This window comes from Talpa europaea (assembly GCF_964194135.1).
Source record: "Talpa europaea genome assembly, contig: HAP1_SCAFFOLD_51, whole genome shotgun sequence".
Taxonomy (NCBI): Eukaryota; Metazoa; Chordata; class Mammalia; order Eulipotyphla; family Talpidae; genus Talpa; species Talpa europaea.
In genome coordinates this window covers 40,874-46,712 of record NW_028168044.1, presented here as the reverse complement: position 1 = coordinate 46,712, position 5,839 = coordinate 40,874, and positions in this window count along the sequence as shown.

The following is a 5,839-nucleotide window of genomic DNA, read 5'->3' as shown; positions in this document are numbered from 1 at the left end:
CCGGAACCTGACCCCGCCCACCCGACACTGGCTGCGCACAGGTGCACTTCCTAGGGCCGCCGCTAGGGTGCGCTGTTGCGGGGGCTCAAGGACCCTCAGCCCCCACCGGGCTGGGGCCACCCCTGCACCCATGGGGGTACGGGATTGTCCTCCCCCATGGGGGAACGAGGCCCCCTTCCCCTTGCGGGGCCATAAGCTTCCTCCCGGGGCACGCCTGCACCCTCCTCTCGCACTCACAGCCCCAGCGGCGGGGCCGTGCGCCCGCAGACGCCCTAGACGGAGGGCCGGGGTCCCCGTCAGGGGAGGGCTCCCCCTGGAAGCCAGAGACGAGCGGCGAACGCGGCCTCTTCCAAAACGGCAGGCACACAGGCCTGCGCGGCAAAACGCCCCCGGCAAGGGAGCACCACTCAAAGGGGAAGGGTCCGCACCTGGCCCAGCAGCTCTTGATGAGCCCCAGGCCCCGCCCCTGGCCGGAGCCTGACCCCGCCCACCCGACACTGGCTGCGCAAAGGTGCACTTCCTAGGGCCGCCGCTAGGGGGCGCTGGTGAGGGGGCTCGGGGACCCTCAGCCGCCACCTGTCTGGGGCCACCCCTGCACCCATGGGGGTACGGGATTGTCCCCCCCATGGGGGAACGGGGCCCACTTCCCCTTCGCGGAGCCCCAAGCTTCCTCCCGGGGCACGCCTGCACCCTCCTCTCGCACTCACAGCCCCAGCGGCGGGGCCGTGCGCCCGCAGACGCCCTAGACGGAGGGCCGGGGTCCCCGAGAGGGGAGGGCACCCCCTGGAAGCCAGGGACGAGAAGCGACCGCGGCCTCTTCCACAAGCCAGCACCACTCAAAGGGGAAGGGTCCGCACCTGGCCCAGCATTTCTTGATGAGCCCCAGGCCCCGCCCCTGGCCGGAGCCTGACCCCGCCCACCCGACTCTGGCTGCGCACAGGTGCACTTCCTAGGGCCGCCGCTAGGGGGCGTTGGTGAGGGGGCTCGGGGACCCTCAGCCGCCACCTGTCTGGGGCCACCCCTGCACCCATGGGGGTACGGGATTGTCCTCCCCCATGGGGGAACGAGGCCCCCTTCCCCTTGCGGGGCCATAAGCTTCCTCCCGGGGCACGCCTGCACCCTCCTCTCGCACTCACAGCCCCAGCGGCGGGGCCGTGCGCCCGCAGACGCCCTAGACGGAGGGCCGGGGTCCCCGTCAGGTGAGGGCACCCCCTGGAAGCCAGGGACGAGCGGCGACCGCGGCCTCTTCCAAAACGGCAGGCACACAGGCCTGCGCGGCAAAATGCCCCGGGCAACCCAGCACCACTCAAAGGGGAAGGGTCCGCACCTGGCCCAGCAGCTCTTGATGAGCTCCAGGCCCAGCCCCTGGCCGGAGCCTGACCCCGCCCACCCGACTCTGGCTGCGCACAGGTGCACTTCCTAGGGCCGCCGCTAGGGTGCGCTGTTGCAGGGCTCGAGGACCCTGAGCCCCCACCGGGCTGGGGCCACCCCTGCACCCATGGGGGTACGGGATTGTCCTCCCCCATGGGGGAACGGGGCCACCTTCCCCTTGCGGGGCCCAAAGCTTCCTCCCGGGGCACGCCTGCACCCTCCTCTCGCACTCACAGCCCCAGCGGCGGGGCCGTGCGCCCGCAGACGCCCTAGACGGGCGGCCGGGGTCCCCGTCAGGGGAGGGCTCCCCCTGGAAGCCAGGGACGAGCGGCGACCGCGGCCTCTTCGAAAAAAGCAGGCACACAGGCCTGCGCGGCAAAATGCCCCCGGCAAGGGAGCACCACTCAAAGGGGAAGGGTCCGCACCTGGCCCAGCATTTCTTGATGAGCCCCAGGCCCCGCCCCTGGCCGGAGCCTGACCCCGCCCACCCGACTCTGGCTCTGCAGAGGTGCACTTCACAGGGCCGCCGCTAGGGGGCGCTGGTGAGGGGGCTCGGGGACCCAAAGCCCCCACAGGGCTGGGGCCACCCCTGCACCCATGGGGGTACGGGATTGTCCTCCCCCATGGGGGAACGGGGCCCCCTTCCCCTTCGCGGAAGCCCCACCCTTCCTCCCGGGGCACGCCTGCACGCTGCTCTCGCACTCACAGCCCCAGCGGCGGGGCCGTGCGTCCGCAGACGCCCTAGACGGAGGGCCGGGGTCCCCGTCAGGGGAGGTTACCCCCTGGAAGCCAGGGACGAGCGGCGACCGCGGCCTCTTCCAAAACGGTAGGCACACAGGCCTGCGCGGCAAAACGCCCTGGGCAAGCCAGCACCACTCAAAGGGGAAGGGTCCGCACCTGGCCCAGCATTTCTTGATGAGCCCCAGGCCCCGCCCCTGGCCGGAGCCTGACCCCGCCCACCCGACTCTGGCTGCGCAGAGGTGCACTTCACAGGGCCGCCGCTAGGGGCGCTGGTGAGGGGGCACGGGGACCCAAAGCCCCCACCGGGCTGGGGCCACCCTTGCACCCATGGGGGTACGGGATTGTCCTCCCCCAGGTGGGAACGAGGCCCCCTTCCCCTTGCGGGGCCCCAAGCTTCCTCCCGGGGCACGCCTGCACCCTCCTCTCGCATTCACAGCCCCAGCGGCGGGGCTGTGCGCCCGCAGACGCCCTAGACGGACGGCCGGGGTCCCCGTCAGGGGAGGGCTCCCCCTGGAAGCCAGGGACGAGCGGCGACCGCGGCCTCTTCGAAAAAAGCAGGCACACAGGCCTGCGCGGCAAAATGCCCCGGGCAACCCAGCACCACACAAAGGGGAAGGGTCCGCACCTGGCCCAGCAGCTCTTGATGAGCTCCAGGCCCCGCCCCTGGCCGGAGCCTGACCCCGCCCACCCGACTCTGGCTGCGCACAGGTGCACTTCCTAGGGCCGCCGCTAGGGTGCGCTGTTGCAGGGCTCGAGGACCCTGAGCCCCCACCGGGCTGGGGCCACCCCTGCACCCATGGGGGTACGGGATTGTCCTCCCCCATGGGGGAACGGGGCCACCTTCCCCTTGCGGGGCCCAAAGCTTCCTCCCGGGGCACGCCTGCACCCTCCTCTCGCACTCACAGCCCCAGCGGCGGGGCCGTGCGCCCGCAGACGCCCTAGACGGGCGGCCGGGGTCCCCGACAGGTGAGGGCACCCCCTGGAAGCCAGGGACGAGCGGCCTCCGCGGCCTCTTCCAAAACGGCAGGCACACAGGCCTGCGCGGAAATATGCCCCGGTCAAGCCAGCACCACTCAAAGGGGAAGGGTGCGCACCTGGCCCAGCATTTCTTGATGAGCCCCAGGCCCCGCCCCTGGCCGGAGCCTGACCCCGCCCACCCGACTCTGGCTCTGCAGAGGTGCACTTCACAGGGCCGCCGCTAGGGGGCGCTGGTGAGGGGGCTCGGGGACCCAAAGCCCCCACAGGGCTGGGGCCACCCTTGCACCCATGGGGGTACGGGATTGTCCTCCCCCAGGTGGGAACGAGGCCCCCTTCCCCTTGCGGGGCCCCAAGCTTCCTCCCGGGGCACGCCTGCACCCTCCTCTCGCATTCACAGCCCCAGCGGCGGGGCTGTGCGCCCGCAGACGCCCTAGATGGACGGCCGGGGTCCCCGTCAGGGGAGGGCTCCCCCTGGAAGCCAGGGACGAGCGGCGACCGCGGCCTCTTCGAAAAAAGCAGGCACACAGGCCTGCGCGGCAAAATGCCCCGGGCAACCCAGCACCACACAAAGGGGAAGGGTCCGCACCTGGCCCAGCAGCTCTTGATGAGCTCCAGGCCCCGCCCCTGGCCGGAGCCTGACCCCGCCCACCCGACTCTGGCTCTGCAGAGGTGCACTTCACAGGGCCGCCGCTAGGGGGCGCTGGTGAGGGGGCTCGGGGACCCAAAGCCCCCACAGTGCTGGGGCCACCCCTGCACCCATGGGGGTACGGGATTGTCCTCCCCCAAGGGGGAACGGGGCCCCCTTCCCCTTCGCGGAAGCCCCACCCTTCCTCCCGGGGCACGCCTGCACGCTGCTCTCGCACTCACAGCCCCAGCGGCGGGGCCGTGCGTCCGCAGACGCCCTAGACGGAGGGCCGGGGTCCCCGTCAGGGGAGGGCACCCCCTGGAAGCCAGGGACGAGCGGCGACCGCGGCCTCTTCCAAAACGGCAGGCACACAGGCCTGCGAGGCAAAACGCCCCGGGCAAGCCAGCACCACTCAAAGGGGAAGGGTCCGCACCTGGCCCAGCATTTCTTGATGAGCCCCAGGCCCCGCCCCTGGCCGGAGCCTGACCCCGCCCACCTGACTCTGGCTGCGCAAAGGTGCACTTCCTAGGGCCGCCGATAGGGGGCGTTGGTGAGGGGGCTCGGGGACCCTCAGCCCCCACCTGTCTGGGGCCAACCCTGCACCCATGGGGGTACGGGATTGTCCTCCCCCATGGGGGAACGGGGCCCCCTTCCCCTTCGCGGACCCCAAGCTTCCTCCAGGGGCACGCCTGCACCCTCCTCTCGCACTCACAGCCCCAGCGGCGGGGCCGTGCGCCCGCAGACGCCCTAGAGGGACGGCCGCTGTCCCCGTCAGGGGAGGGCACCCCATGGAAACCAGGGACGAGCGGCGACCGCGGCCTCTTCCAAAACGGCAGGCACACAGGCCTGCGCGGCAAAATGCCCCGGGCAACCCAGCACCACTCAAAGGGGAAGGGTCCGCACCTGGCCCAGCAGCTCTTGATGAGCTCCAGGCCCCGCCCCTGGCCGGAGCCTGACCCCGCCCACCCGACTCTGGCTGCGCACAGGTGCACTTCCTAGGGCCGCCGCTAGGGTGCGCTGTTGCAGGGCTCGAGGACCCTGAGCCCCCACCGGGCTGGGGCCACCCCTGCACCCATGGGGGTACGGGATTGTCCTCCCCCATGGGGGAACGGGGCCACCTTCCCCTTGCGGGGCCCAAAGCTTCCTCCCGGGGCACGCCTGCACCCTCCTCTCGCACTCACAGCCCCAGCGGCGGGGCCGTGCGCCCGCAGACGCCCTAGACGGGCGGCCGGGGTCCCCGACAGGTGAGGGCACCCCCTGGAAGCCAGGGACGAGCGGCCTCCGCGGCCTCTTCCAAAACGGCAGGCACACAGGCCTGCGCGGAAATATGCCCCGGTCAAGCCAGCACCACTCAAAGGGGAAGGGTGCGCACCTGGCCCAGCATTTCTTGATGAGCCCCAGGCCCCGCCCCTGGCCGGAACCTGACCCCGCCCACCCGACACTGGCTGCGCACAGGTGCACTTCCTAGGGCCGCCGCTAGGGTGCGCTGTTGCGGGGGCTCAAGGACCCTCAGCCCCCACCGGGCTGGGGCCACCCCTGCACCCATGGGGGTACGGGATTGTCCTCCCCCATGGGGGAACGAGGCCCCCTTCCCCTTGCGGGGCCATAAGCTTCCTCCCGGGGCACGCCTGCACCCTCCTCTCGCACTCACAGCCCCAGCGGCGGGGCCGTGCGCCCGCAGACGCCCTAGACGGAGGGCCGGGGTCCCCGTCAGGGGAGGGCTCCCCCTGGAAGCCAGAGACGAGCGGCGAACGCGGCCTCTTCCAAAACGGCAGGCACACAGGCCTGCGCGGCAAAACGCCCCCGGCAAGGGAGCACCACTCAAAGGGGAAGGGTCCGCACCTGGCCCAGCAGCTCTTGATGAGCCCCAGGCCCCGCCCCTGGCCGGAGCCTGACCCCGCCCACCCGACACTGGCTGCGCAAAGGTGCACTTCCTAGGGCCGCCGCTAGGGGGCGCTGGTGAGGGGGCTCGGGGACCCTCAGCCGCCACCTGTCTGGGGCCACCCCTGCACCCATGGGGGTACGGGATTGTCCCCCCCATGGGGGAACGGGGCCCACTTCCCCTTGCGGGGCCCAAAGCTTCCTCCCGGGGCACGCCTGCACCCTCCTCTCGCACTCACAGCC